Below are 15,678 nucleotides of genomic sequence, written 5' to 3'. Positions count from 1 at the left end.
CATTCTCCCTTGTCCTGTCACTTACATGCTCTTGTAAATATTGTCCAGTCCTTATATGCATTTTTAGTAGTACTGTCTCTGGATTCTTTGCATATCAGTCACATACGGCACTTTCAAGTACTTTCTTACAACAAAAGCACAAAAACCCACAGAGCAATGAAAATATATACAAAAACTACATAAAAACTGGATTCAAGCTCAGAGATGTTTGCAAGAGGGCAAGATCTCTACAGCACACATCCTGATTGAGCTAAAGGAGGCTTTCCTTATTTGCTAACAGCACAAATCCTTGAGAGACAGTCAAGCTGTCACTTCATGCTTCATCCAGAAAAGAAATATATACATATAGTGAGCAGTTCAGTGTAAATACATTAATTGAGTTTTTCTTTAAACCATACATGTGTTTGGCAACCACATTAAGCAAAGCTACCAGTATTTTTAAAAAAGACAAAAATTCCTGTGACTAAACTAATTTCCATGGAAAATACATATTTACAGCCATATTACAATTAGCCAAATCCATGGGGATTCCACTGGCAGGAATGGTAATCCTTGCTGAAAATAAATACATCTTTAGGTTTGATGGAAAAACCTGGACTTCTTCAGCAGCATAATGAGAGGCAACTGTTTAAAAGAAAATTTGGCAAGTCCAGTACTGTAAATCACAACTGAGTTCAAATTAAAAAATAGAGCTAATTTCAATAATTAATATAAATTTCTAACCTGATTCAGTTTCTGACATATATTTCTGTGATTCCATCAGGGTCCGGGAGCTGACAGTTGCATAATAATATGAAACTAATGAGATTATCACTCTGGAATCCTGGAGCTTGGTTATATGTGTTTCTTGGATGTCATTGGCTGGTCTGTTTCTTTATTTTACCATATATAACATTTCATTTTCTCATCTGTATCTTATTTTTCTCTGTTTTCTTATCCATTACCTTTGCAGACAAAGACCAAAACTCCCTGTGAGTTATATTAAAAGACTGTCCCCGGAGAAAATAATCATCCTATACTGTGCACACTATCCATATTAATTCTCTGGGCCAGATATCGTGGCTGCTTAATTAAAACGGAAAAAATGCAGGCAGTCTGGGCCTCTGAGATTTTGGCATCACAGCAGAAAAATTTCTAAGCAGCATTCTTATGCATTGCACGTGTAACACCTGACGTTCAGGTAAAAACCTGAGACTGTAGTGCTGCACACAACCAGCAGTACCTCATAAGACTTCTGAATTTTGAGGTCTATGTTCTCAAAAAAGTCTAATCAAATCCAGTAGTGGGTACCCATGAGAGACAAGAAAATTATGCAGTTTCTCTGCTTGGAGTATTCTTTTTCTCAAAACCACTAACAGATGAGATGTATGGATGAGGTAATACAAAATAGTTAATATCAGGCATTCCAGAAAATCCCTTAGCAAGAGTGAATTGGCTACAAAGTGCCACACGGTTCTGGAAGCAGTGACCATACCAAAAGAGCCATCAAATATTCTATGACCTCCACATCTTAGTATTGCCATCACTTAAAGCTGAAAGTTGAGCCAAAACCTAAATCAGTATTTTCCTTCCTGTATCACTCAGTAATAACTTTCCACCCTTCTCACACTCTGATGAACAGTTTTAGTTTTAGTGGCTTCTCCACTATAAAGGATAACTGCTTGAATCAACCCTTGTGGAAGGAGAACATGTCCTCTCTGTTTGTACCTGATACCCTGCTGTCATTGTAAATTTTTGGCTTGGAACTGCACCTCTTCACAGGTGGGTAGGGAACACAAATGACTGTGAGATAAAAGGGGAACCAAGCACTTTGGGTGCTTGTCCACATACCATCATCAAACCCTGATGTGCCTTTCAAACCACTTGAATTCCAGCAACTGTGGGCCAATACAGTTCTGTGAGTCATATTATCTTTCAAACATTATGAAAAGAGAAAACAAAGCCTGCAACTATCCTAAAATGTGACCACCTTAACATCTTCCATCAATACTTGATAGAGCTTATAGCACAGACCGACCTCACTGAGTTTCCTCAGATGATAGAGAGTGCCTGATCATGCAGGTCCAGACATCAGTAATAGATTTGCTACAAACAAAACCATCACATTTAAAACCACCATTCAGTGACTGTGGTTGACTGCTAAAAGGGAGCATGTTAAAAGACAGCAAATTCAGGCATGTCAATAAGATTAGGAGACAAAATTAGAAGAAATTGTCATGATAAAACCCTCTCTAAGAGGTTCTTCTTTTATTTTAAAAGTAGTGGACTGTCTATTTAATATGATAGTGTGAAAGAATAGAGTGTACTGCTTATTTAAGTAGCTAAAATTCATAATCATTTACCTCAGGACAATTTTATCTCCTTGAAATTTCAAGACATGCAGATCTCCAATATAAACTAAAAACCTTTTATTTTGTATATGTCACCAGCAGCAGAATTCCAGAAGCAAGCAGACATTTTATTCTGTTACAATGCTGCCCAAATGGGGGTGGGAGTGTGGATCTGCAGAAAGGCTCTGGATAGGCTGGATCTATGAGCCAACACAGTGATATGAGATTCAACAAGACCAAGTGTGGCATCCTGCACTTAGGTCACAACAACCCCATGCAGGGCTACAGGCCAGGGGAAAAGCAGCTGGAAAGTTGCTTAGCAGAGAAAAACACCGGGATGCCAGTTGACAGTGGCTGAACATGAGCCATCGTGGGCTCAGGTGGCCAGGAAGGTCAATGGCATCCTGGCCTGTATCAGCACTAGTGTGGTTAGCAGGACCAGGGCAGGAATTGTTTCCCCATGCTTGGCACTGGTGAGGCTGCACCTCAAGTGCTCCCCCTCAAGGGACCCAGTTCTGGGTCCCCTCAAGTCAGGAAGGACATTGAGATGCTGGAGTGTGTCCAGAGAAGGGCAAAGAAATCAGTGAAGGGGCTGGAACACAATTCTTGTGAGAAGCATTTGAGGGAGCTGGAGTTCTTCAGCCTGGAGAAAGGAGGCTCATGGATGACCTTAACACTCTATACAACCAGCCACAATAAGGTTGTAGCCAGGTGGGGGTCAGCTTCTTCTCCCAGGCAATCAACGACAGGATAAGAGGACACAGTCTCAAGCCGCACCAGGGGAGATTTAGGTTGGACATTAGGAAGCATTTCTTCACAGAAAGGGATTTAGTCATTGGAACGGGCTGGCCAGGGAGGTGGTGGAATCACCATCCCTGGAGGTGTTTAAGGAGAGACTTGGATGTGACACTTAGTACCATGGTCTAATTGATGTGGTGGTGTTTGGTCACAGCTTGGACTTGATGATCTCAGAGGTCTTTTCCAACCTAACTGATTCTGTGATATGAGTCACATAAAATATATCATGCCTTATGGCTTGCTCAAAACAGAGCCAACAGTTCTCCTGCTATCGCTGCTTTTTACCCAAGGTTACACAGGGGATTGAGACATTAAATTTGAAGAATTAGGGATTTTAGGAAAGTTAAGATAATAAGTTGCTGAATTAGCTGAAGTAGATACGTAAGCTTTGTTCACAGTTAACAGAAGCCGGATTTTAGATAAGCTATACTGGATTTATTAACTCATTGCTTGTCAGCTTTATGTTTGTGTAACTGTGCATGTAATGAAAAACAAAATGTGGTAAATAGGACAGAAGACAGCTGCAGACTTTCTGCTTAAAGAACCCATTGAACACAGGAAACTATAAGTTCTACCAAGGATTCATTTGTCATGAATGCATTGAAAAGGTAGAAAGGTCAGAATGAGGAAGACTCATCTCACTTCCTCATTTTGGGTGACCCCTCCCCAGAAGAGACCCCCGACTCATTTTAAGAAACAAACTACGCATGCTTTTTTTGCCAATTAGCATACAAAGCGAGGAATGGGAGGAGAACATGTATTTGTATTTTGGGTATTCAACACTTTTGTAAATAAAAGGCTTTATAATTACCTGTGAATTTCGCAGTGCGAATTAGGGAAATATCCCACATACTGCCCAGCCGTAATAAACATAAACTTTCTAACTTTAAACTGTTAGAGAGTTTTTGTCCATCACAGTTGGGTATCGATACTAGATCAATACCCATATTTCTTTACTAAGTCGGGGATAACTGGCGAAATGGGGTGTCTTAGTTTGAAAAACAGGTATCTGCTAGGGAGGGGCGGGGCCTCTCTAGGAATGGGGAATTCCAATCCCTTCCCTCCAAGTCATTATAATTTAGAAGATTAAAGAGGCTTTTCAGGCAGGGCTAAGGGGAAAGGAATAACAGTTCTTTACTAGTAAATATAACAGGACAAACAAACAACAACAACCACAGCAATAATATTAAACAGAACCAGGAACCTTGAGGGGCTTTGTTTCACAAAGCCTGGGGCAGTCTGATCCCTTGGGACCCCGAGAGCACCAAGCTGGAGCGGTGGGAACTCCAGGGCTGGTGGATTGAATGGTGGGGGTCCCCAGCAGGCAGGGGGGTGTCCCGGTAGGCAAGGGGGTGTCCCGACAAAGTGAGCAGTGCTGAAGAAGCTGCAACGGCTGGACAGGGCTGGCCCAGCTCCAGCAGGGCAGGCAAAAGGGGGTTCCAAATTCCTGGGCACACAAGCAGATGATGGATGGTGGTAGAATTCCCAGGACCGGACCCTCCATTAACAGTGGACTCCTCACGCGGCAAGCAGGAGCCTGACCGTCCTCTCCAATGCCGAGAGCAGGAAGCAAACCCTCAGCTCCCCCAGCCCTGTCCTTTTCCCTCCCCCAAACTTCGTGGGCCAGGTCTTTTGTGTGGGTCAAGCACTATCTAAGCACCGGCACTTTGTTTTCTAGTAACTCATGGGGAAAAATTCTTTAAGACAAAAAGGAACAAACCTAACCCTCAACATGGGGGAACATGTAACCATCAGGGATGTTCATACTGAAAGATGGAACAAATAAATGGGAAAAAGAATCTATCAAGTGGGCACCAACCATCTCAACCAGAAGAAATTATGAGATCTAGTTCTACACTGTCAAAACTAAAAAAAAAAAAACTGATAGACATTCCTCCTCAGTGTGCAACCATAACAAATGCACTAATGAATTCTTGAATATTTTTATGGTCTGGAAAACACTTCTCTGATAGCAATAGCTTGGCTTGAGTCCTGCCTAGGACTGATGGATTTTTGTAGGCAAGTGTTTTGTAGCTGTGAATTATTTTCTTCCGCCTATTAAGGATGTGTCACTGCAGTAGCTGATTAAACAAATATAAACTGTCCCTAGAAAGTGATAATCCAGATCACTGTTTCCCCTTGTAAATCCTGTTTTGTCACCCATGTCTTTCTGTGTACTTGGATTTTAGTTTCCTGCTCCAAGTCACACAGGCAGTTTGAATCAGGATCCAACTGGACAGAAGTTCAAAGCCATATTTTCTTTGTTTTGTAATGAAGAGAAAATGCAGACCAGAGGTGGCAAGCATATATCATATTTGTCATCAAGTATGGGAGGCAAATGCTGGACAATGGATTAAAATGAACCATCCCACTGAATAACATGTGGTTGCTGAAGAACGTCTTCAATACTTCTCCCAGTTTACAGCATTCTTTTTGTAACAGTCTTAGCTAAGTTTTCCCCATTTATAAATAAATTTATATTCAATTGTCTATGACAACAATGTTAATGTTCCAAATAATTCTACGGAGTATTATCTTTATGTAACAGGCCAGAGGAAAATGTCCACAGCTCTATAACCATCCCAAATATACAGTACAAATATTTTGGCAACTCAATGCTCTTAAGACCTCAGCAGGGAAAACTCTCAAGAATATGGCTTTTGGTGACAGTGGGAGCTATAAAAGTTTGGGCATCATTTTTAACTCAAACCATACGATCAGTAAAATCCATGCTTACTTCTACAGCTAAGAAGCTTTGCTGGATGTATATTTGGAGCATTTGTTCTTACTGCCAGCCATTGTTTTGGAAACCTTCCTAAAGGAACAAGTGGTTGCTTTTTAGGTTTTTAGAGCTTCCAAACTCCGATTTGACTATTTCTTTTGTTGTTGTTGTTGGTACATGCCTGGAACTGAAAAAGCCTTAGAAACCATCAGAATTGGTTGCTGCCACCCATTCCTAAGAAGAAGCAAACCAAAATGATAGCAAGATTGGCGCTGTGTTCCTTGTCTTGTGCGTCATGCAGCTGCCCTGCCAGCCAGAACCATTTATAGTGCACCAGGACAATGTGGAAATTATCTCCTTCCTCCCTGCTCCAAATGCTGTAAGCTTGCTCATTACCATATATCCCACTGCTCAAAACAGATTTAAAGCATAAAGAACACTGTACAAACTCCTCTTCATGCCAGGGCTTTGCCTGGATGTCTTCCTGCCCTCCCTCCTAACAACTCTTAGGACCTGGGTGCCTTCCCCTCCTCCTCTCCTCCAAGCTATCTTTAACTTCGTTTCACAAGGCAATAAAACTGTTGCAATGAGCTCATACATCCATCCCAGCACCTCTTCAGCTACAATTGTAACCCGCTGCTTAATGACGGGGTTAAAGTTTTGCACAATAAATGCTACATATATATTCTGTCAAAAAGGTGGCCCAGATGAGATACCCTCCAGCAAGCAAAGCACCCCATCCCCTCTGCAGCAGATGGTACTACTCATGCTGCCTCTCCAACATCCTGATGTGCTACAGCTGCACAGGACAAGAATCCGTCCAAGGTGCACTATGCTCCAGCCAGTTCTTCAATGCAAATACCTTCCCAGAAGAGGTATCATTGAATTACAAATACTTTCTCTGTCCTACATTGGTCCAGCAAGTCAGACAGGACATTCTTCACAGGAAGAGATTTTCTAAAGAACTTAATAGAAACTGTCAGCATTTCTGCTTTCCACATGAAGGACTCTGTTTAAAATTCTTTTTTTATTCCCCTGTAGGCAACCACTGGTTTTATTTTAGCTACAGAAAGCACGTACTATCATAGAACTATTTTTCATAGCCATTTTCCGTTTCCAAACCAGTCCTTTCCTTAATGAGCTCAGTTCATATCCAAAGTAGGCATGGAGATGTGGGAGATGGCAGCATTTAGCACCCACCCTAGTACCAGCAGCAGCCCCTTTCTTCATTCACATTCTCTTAAGGAAATAAAACCCTACAAAGGTTTCCATATTACTATTCCCTGGCACAACCACAGTGCTCTGGCACTGTACCAGTGTTTTTAACACTCTTCTGCTTGCTTTTTCTCTGTCCTGAACAGATTTGGTATTAATTTCCATAGCCTTTCCATACCAGCAGTAGTGAAGAGAATGGGCTGGAGATGACTCATAATTTTCTCCCTTTTTTTCCTGCAGCCAACAGCACTGCTACATGTGTGGACTTCACAGCCTTGGGAATAGAAAAGCTTAGGAACAGAACAGTGCTCATTTATGAAGGTCTTGCGGGTGGTGGTCCTAGGTGTTGTTGTTCATAAACAGAGAATCAAAACCAGATTCTCTGCCCACAGTCAGGGCCTACATAAAGGGCTTCTGCTAAGACAAAAGGTATTTCAATCATAAGCTTTTGTGGTATGATAAAAAAAACACTTGCTACAAGAAAAGGACAGTTGCTGTTTTTAACCTAGTTTGCCATCAGCCACTTGTGCGGTTGCATCACACTGCAGCAGGGACAACTTGCTCTTTAAACTGAAGTCTTTTGAAGTCCATCCTATTGACACAGTAAGTTGACAGCCACTCTAAACACATCCATGCTTAGTTTTTGTGCATTTTCAAAGGGGCGATGAAGGATTAATACGGATATTCACTAGTGAACCTGAACTAGATTTCTTCTGCTTCGGTGCCTGATTGAATTAACTCCCAAATGTCTTAGGATTGTAATACATAAAGGCTGCAAAAGAAGTAGAGTTGCCACATCGTAAAATTTTATTTCTTCTTGTTGCAAAACTATTTGTTTCTTATTTTATTTTTTGATTTTCATATTTGTTCCAAAGTACAACACCCAACAATGTTGTCAGAAACTGGGCTTGATAGTAACTGAGACTTTTCCAGTTCACATGTATAGAATTTTGTAACAGAATTAGGGAGGGTGGTGTGAATGAAGTATGAATGGAAATGTGTGCCCTGCTTGAAGCAGCAGCAAAACAGAGCTGAAAACAGAGGCACATAGAGATAACAAAGAACAAAGCCGACTGACAGAAAATTTAAAATGTCTCATTTACATCAAGATGAGCAGGGCTGAGCTCTGGTAAGGCCACAGCAAAGACACCTCTGCGACCAGGACCCTGCACCTTGAAAACAGCAACAATCCCTATCACAGCACATCACCTGTACCACTCTTGATCCTATGGGCACAGCAGGAAGTCATATTGCAGTCTGAAGAAATTCAACATGAGGACATACAGACACAAAAAATTTATGGAGGTTGAAGGAAGAAATACCCTGAGGCAAAATAAGCATGCCAGCACAGCTTCTGGATCTTAAAGGCATAGAAGACCTGTATAAAATTAAATCTATCACCACATATGACCAGAAGCCCAGAGAAAGCATTGAGGACAGGCAGGGCCCTTTTGCCTTCAGCGTCACACATGAGCAACCTTGGTCAGACCATATGAACACAAACTGATGCTTATGCCTTGAATATTTATGAATGAGACTGAATAATAAAATCAACTTTTTTGAACACTCTAACATAAATCCACCTCTCTGTTCCATAAGAACTTTCACTGAGTGCTGTCAAATCAATTTCCTGTGGTGGATTGTGTCAAGTCATCTCCTCTCCGCTGTGAAACAGTCCTCTCAGCAGGAAGGTGGACGGATGACGCAGTACTGAGATACAGCATAATGCACATTGTACAAATAAATTACACTTTTGAAAGTTCACAAAGACAGATGTGAGCCAAACTCTTAGACTCAGTTCTTGACGTGCCCAAACATCAGCCCCAGCAGACCAGATCACTGCCATGAAAAAATACACCCACACTTCCACAAATGCAGTGGTATGAAGGCTTGCCTAACACTCAGGTTAAATCTGAAGAGGAAGAAAACTATATTGTATATTTTGGTAGTTTTTCTCCTTAGGGAAAAAAAATGGTCCATGTGAATTTGAAGTAAACAGCAAATTGAATTACTGTGATGGTTTCTCATGAATTCGTACTGATTCACTTGTTACCTGATCCTGACCCCACCCAAGTCAAAAGTAAAACTCCAGGAGCCTGAAAATGTAATTCTACTTATCTCCTAGCTATTCTACTGCTTTTTCCAGTGTTACTACTTAGCTGATTTAACTGTGACTTAGACCAAAGAACCATCTCAAATTACCTTCAGTTTTACATTCACTTAAAGGAGATGAGTGCAGATTTGAAACAGATGACCTGAGATATTTTTTCTTTTCTTTTCAGGCTCTTCAATTCTTCTTTAGAGACTTGGCACTGTGACACTTTTGGCTGAGGGAAGAAATGGTACTGAACAGATGGACTGGTCAAGTGTCTGAGCAGACTAAATCAGAAAAACAGAGAATCAAGAAAGAAATCCATCTCAGCTGGAAACAGTAAGTATTTTTATTCTTCATGAATCTTTAGCTGTAGCTAAAGGTATGTGTCACTTCTTGCCCTCCCAAAAGATAGAGTGGTCTTTGTTAAAACCTTCAAGTTTAGTTTTTTAATTTTAATTAAATGGCTTTATGCTAAACCAAAAAAGAACTGGTGTTATCAAAAAAAGGAGCATGTAAAGTGCATTACACTGTTTGATAAGTCATCCTACACAACTTAAAATCATTAGAATCTAGTTTCAAATTGGTGTTTCCCAGTTACTTTGTGACTGCAATCTTTAAAAGTTACTGATTATTACTGTCTGGTTCAGATTGTCAGCAATTTTACTTTGCCAAGAAAAATACCATAAAGCCACAGTTCTGAGGTTTGCCCTGGTGTTGGTATGCACCTGCAGACCCTAAAAATTAGATTTTTAATGCTCTAAATTTTGCAAAAGTCATCAAAAAGAAATAAGTACAGCAGAACTCGAACAGTGGTCCATAATTGCATGGGGCTGTTACAGGGAAGGTCTCTGCAGATCTTTTAGTATGAAAGATATTGTTTTACATATATTACTATCCATAATTACTGTGATTAGTGGAATCATCTATTCCAAGAAGCCTGGATTCCTAAATCCAGGCAAGAGATGTTTCTCTGGACACATCCCAGATTTCTGTATGAAAATGAGAGCTGTGCTTGGAAAAAGTAAAGGTTTCAATTTGGCTGGACAAATGAGGTTTGCACTGATTGTGTGTGGCATTTTGCTTATACAAGATGCATTTTCTTGAGAATGAACCTTCATATATTCACTGTCCAGACAGTAACTCTTCCCACTTTCCAAAAAGAGAGAAGGGTCTGGATTATAGCAAAACACACACACACACACACACACACACACACACACACACAAAAAAAAAAAAAAAAAAAAAAAAAAAAAAAAAAAACCCGGATCCTTGGCTGATTACTCTACTCCAGAAAGTTTCCTAACAATTTTTAACTGTATCTAATAGTATTTAAACATACTACTTTAATAAAATCTAGTTTATTAAGGTATTAAACATATGAGAATTCCAGCTTGGGTCAAGAAGACTACTCCTTTACTTTAACATAAGTGCCTATTTTGATGCCTCCAAGAATCAAGCCTGAGTGATTTAAGGCAAATGCAATGACTTTTTGGAAAAGGCGTTGTATCTTTTGCCAGAATCTAAAGATTGCTAAGTAGTCTTAGGAGGTTGAACCAAGATGACTGCACTTCCTTATATATTTCATTATACCGGTAGGAGATTATAGGTATTTTTCCCAAAATAAAAGAGGCAGCTGGATAGCCAAATTAGCAGAAAGCCTGGGGCAGCACATCTGCTCTTTCCCTCTGCTACTTAAGGCATAATGAACAGATGGAAATCTGAATTCCACCACTGACAGCCATCATCTTGACTGTTAAAAGGCAAAGGAGTAATGAGCTTTCAGAAATGTCAAAAGGAGGTTGTAACAGGAATACTTAAAGCATTTCTGATAGATGAAATGCACTCCAAATATTTGTATTGTTTGATAATTTATGAAACACACCTCTCCGTTTCCAAGTTCTTGATGGTGGTTTTAAGGCATTAAAATATCTTATATATCTGCAACACAAATTACACTTGAGAGAAAAGAAGCATATTGGAGGCTAGACTGAAGAAATGGAGAATATAGAATTTTAAGAAAAAGGGTGCTAGCTCTTTTCAAAGCATTATTTAGACAGCATATTGTTTGACTTGAGGAACTGTGACAATTACAAGTGGAGTATTACAGAATCACAGAACGCCTGAGGCTGGCAGACACCTCTGGAGATCATCTCTCCACCCACTCAAGCAGGGTCAGCAAAAGCAGGCTGGGCAGGACCACATCCAGACAGCTTTTGGACTATCTGCAGGGACAGAGACTCCACAACTTCTCTGGGAAACCTGTACCAATCCTCAGTCACCCTGACAGTAAAATGGGTTTTTTCCAAGGCTGAAATTTCTCTTACATTTAAGCAAAATTTTGGTGTCTTATTTTCTCTTGTCCTATCATGGGGCACCACTAATAAGCAAAACCCGGCCTTCCAATATTTGTACACACCTATGAGCTGCTGCTTCACAGGAACAGACAACCCCAGCTTCCTGTCTCTCCTCACAAATGTAAATTTATAAACCAAGGATCAAGAGTGAAGGATGCTATTCTGGATTAAAAAAAAAAAAAAAATCTAAAAGCCATAGCTAATGGACGTATGCTGTTGCTCAGCAACTATCACTGCCAAAAAGGATAACATAAATAAGGGCTGAACAGGTAAGGGATTATCAAGTATGGATAGAGCAATCTCACCTTTTTATTTTCTATAGGATAAATAGCACTATAATTACCACTTCTGATGCCTGTAATTAAAGATTTAAATATCAAACCAAATTGATTCTAACCAAATGCCTCATTTTCTGTAGAAGGCCAAACTAGTTTGCAAAAATGTTTTCTGTCCTTATAAACTTGTAATACACTAAACATGACTTAAAAATGCTTAAGTAACATAGAACTCCAAATATTTAACTAAGTTTACATGCTCAGCACTCTGTGGGATGACTAAAAGGGTTTACAAAAGGTAAGTTTTGAATGGCTATGTGAAAGAAACAAAGAAAAGCTGCATTGCAGATTAACAGGGGAGACATTCATTAACAGGGGAGATATTCCACATTAATGGAGAAAAAAAACCCAAATCCTCCTAAGGAAAACATGAAAAAACAAAAAGTAGCAGAGCCGCATAACTGAAGCAGAGATGAGGTAGAGGTAGCAATAAAGCTGTGCAGAACCACAAAAGAACAAGAACTATTTTTAGTATAGGAAAGCCAATAAAGACATTTTCTCCAGAGGAAGTGTGAACACAGTACATCAAACAAAGAAGAGTTTGGCAGTAACATTTGGACCACCTGGAAGAAAACCCAGTTTGTATCACAAAGACCATGAAGTACTGTAATCCACAAGGGAGACTATCCAAGACTATAAATGTTTTGGAATCTATTCCAATAAAACTTGAACACAGAGAAGAACTATGCCCAGGGAAGGACATCAAAGTCATCCTACACATCGTAGCGAGATGGAGAGCACTGTTACTTCCTTGAAGAAGATGGGTTGGTTCTTTTTGTGTAGCATTGCTGGTGCCATTTAATTTTCCAGCTCAGTGCTACTCAGCAGAAATTAAATATCTATTAAAATAGGGAACATCTCCAGTGTACATCACACATAAGATATCTCAAACCAGATAACATTATAAAAATGAATGTAAGCATGTGTTCAACCAAACTCTTTAAGTCCTGGGAATGGTGACCATTCCTCAGGCCATTCCTCAGACACCATTCTTCCTTCTTTCTTCCTTTCCCTGAGCAGATATACAAAACAGTGAAAACCTGGATTATAGCTTCCACACCTTGCATGATTGTAGGAGTATCAGACACTCTCTAAAGATAAAAGCACCAGGAACTTTTGGGCCATAATATTACTATCTTGTATTAAAAATCTTTTCCAATCAGCTCTGCATATGAAACCGCAACCCAAATCAATAAATACGCATTTAATCTGCAGCAGTTGGCATCAGCAAGCTAAACAAAATCACTATCTTTCAGAAGAAAACAAAATTTAACAGAGGTTCAGAAGGGCTTCACAGGCTTTACATAACTGCTTTTAAGCACACTTCTCCTAGACTTGCCATGGGTGGCCTAAAACTAGAGCACTTCCCACTAAATTATAGTACATTTTGCATCTCTCACGGCACACATGATTTTCTGATCAGTCACATCAGTATTACAAAATCAAGTTATGATTGCTTGGTTGCTCACTGATTTCATATGTGATGACTGATTTAAGTTACTCTGGACCAAGAAAGGAGTGGTTCACACATAAAACAAGCCCCCAAATTTTCTCAGATCAATCACCACATAAAACCAGTTCAGAACTAATCAGAAATTTTTAAACAAAAATTTGTCCTTAAGAAATTTGGTATTATGTAAAGGTAAGAAAGAAAACAAAACTGAGAGAATATTTTTCTTAAGTACTCAAGTAATTACTGTTTTGAAAATATTAACTAGAATTTAGGGGAAAATCACATTTTATTACTACCAGCTAAACACATTTTCCTATTTTACTTGATATGGTTTACCTAAGTCACCATGTTCAAAGCTCCATACAAAGACTAAAGCTTCAAAGATTAACCAAAACTCCGTTAACAGCTCTTCAAAACTCCAAAAGTTGCCAGCACTATTAATATTTAAATGAAGTCAAGACTTCAGGTATTAACTTCAAAATCACTCCTAATTGGATTTTTACCGGGGAAAAATTGGAGGAATGTTTATGAACTTTGCCACAGAAGTGGAATACTCAAGCTCAATAAAATGGTATATTTATAAGGGTAATGTTCTTTCCAGAAGTCATCATAAAGAAGTAACAGCCGCTCTTGCTTTCATTGCAGAAACAGAAGCATTCTGGAATCCCAAGAGAAAGGGAAAGTATGAACATTGTATTTGACATTGAAAAACTGGCAACATTTCCAGTTCACCTACACTGGACATATTATTACCGCCTGTGCTAGTGGCTATGGTTACTCTTTATACCATCCTCAATTTAGCTTTCTTAAAAACTGCCTTTGAAGTAAATTCAAACTTCTCAGTCCAAACTATCTCACTGGTAAATTTATATTCAAATATTTATTAAAAATGACTGGAAAAAGGGTTAATTGGAGACTAAATTAAGGTCCCAGAAGTGTTCTAACTCTATTTTAACATTTTAAACAGGTGGTTAGAAGTTCTAAATGGCTCCTCCTCATTGTCTTCTCAAATATTCAAGATCCTGGGGATTATATCAGTGATCTCAAAAGAGCACGGTATAAAATTATAGCTCTTATAATCAGGGACTAAGTGAGAAAAGGAAGTGGCTGCATGCTCCTCAGAACTGTTTATAATCCTCTGCTAAGCCAAATACTACCTATCCTTTTCACACTATTATTTACACTTTCCTCAGGGAACATCAGACGTGCAGCAAATGGTTTCCCCATGTCTGTCACAGAGTGAATGAAGAAATTCATGTTTAAGATATTATTTTGCATTATAGGGGCAGCCCACTGAGATGCACTTTTTTTCTCTGATTTTATTTCAGGATGTTTAGAACATAACACTGCATCTAAACCAGAATCCTTGGATAAGGCTGTGGCATATTGACTTTGCAGAATATACATGCATTTTGAATTAGCTGGCTCAGATACCACCTACAGTGGACTGCAAAAGTAGGATGTACCAAATAGTTCAAAGGAATATTTTTTATGGTTTTTCTATTTGCTTTTTGCATATAACTCACTTATACCTTGGATTTTACTATATAAACTCAACAAGAAATCTTGTATATGTTTTAGTGGACTTGTTAAACTGCTTTTCTGGAGACAAACTGTTGGAATTATTATTGGATTCAAGCACCACTGAAGATACACTGAAACTAGACCCAGGTCACACCTTTTTAGAAGGATTGGAGGGAAGCATGAAGGAAAGTTTTATACTCACTCCAGATTCCCTTTTTGGTGTTTTTTGTCAACATAGAACTTTCTGTTAATTGTAATTACACGTAAATTCTGTGACTTCTATGATCCAAAGACATTAATACATATATGTATTCCAATGACTTCAGAGAATTGATGTATGTTCAGGATGTCTTGGCCAAAAAATATATATATCTTGGTTACTTCAGTAAGTCCCTTGCCCATGATGTACTGATGAGAGATCCATCTGCTTTTTAAGATTAGTTAATATTCCTCTTCATTAGCCAATAATCTGACTTTCAGTCTTTCTTGTCTAATGAATATTGAAATGCTCACATCCATAGTTAGAATTACTTGGTCTACTTGAGTACTCATTATTTAAGTATATTATACTGGAGAATAGCACCTACTGAGAGGAGTTTAAGATTTAATGCAGTTAATGCAACTTCATTGTTTTCTGGGGTTACTCATTCACAAAACTATAGAGTTGTATTCTCCAGCTTCCTAAGACTACCCTGCATCCCAAAAACCCAGAACCTTACATCACAGAAGAAATCAAAGAACTTTGTTTGCAGAGACGAATCATCCTGTCGCTTCATGCCAGCCAGAAACTTAACTTCTGAGTAAGGAAAGGGTATTTAATAAGTTTTGCAGAAAAAATATGTGCATGTGGGA

The 15,678-nt window shown here is 39.1% G+C and overlaps 1 protein-coding gene across 2 annotated transcripts in view; it reads right to left on the bottom strand.

Annotated features, from left to right (window-relative positions):
• Positions 1–15,678, bottom strand: part of ME1 (malic enzyme 1) — a 160,624-nt gene that overhangs the window by 38,754 nt on the left and 106,192 nt on the right. The gene's annotated exons all lie outside the window — the stretch shown is intronic.

The sequence above is a fragment of the Hirundo rustica genome, chromosome 3 (assembly GCF_015227805.2).
Source record: "Hirundo rustica isolate bHirRus1 chromosome 3, bHirRus1.pri.v3, whole genome shotgun sequence".
Lineage (NCBI taxonomy): Eukaryota > Metazoa > Chordata > Aves > Passeriformes > Hirundinidae > Hirundo > Hirundo rustica.
This window is presented reverse-complemented; position numbering and strand designations above follow the sequence as displayed.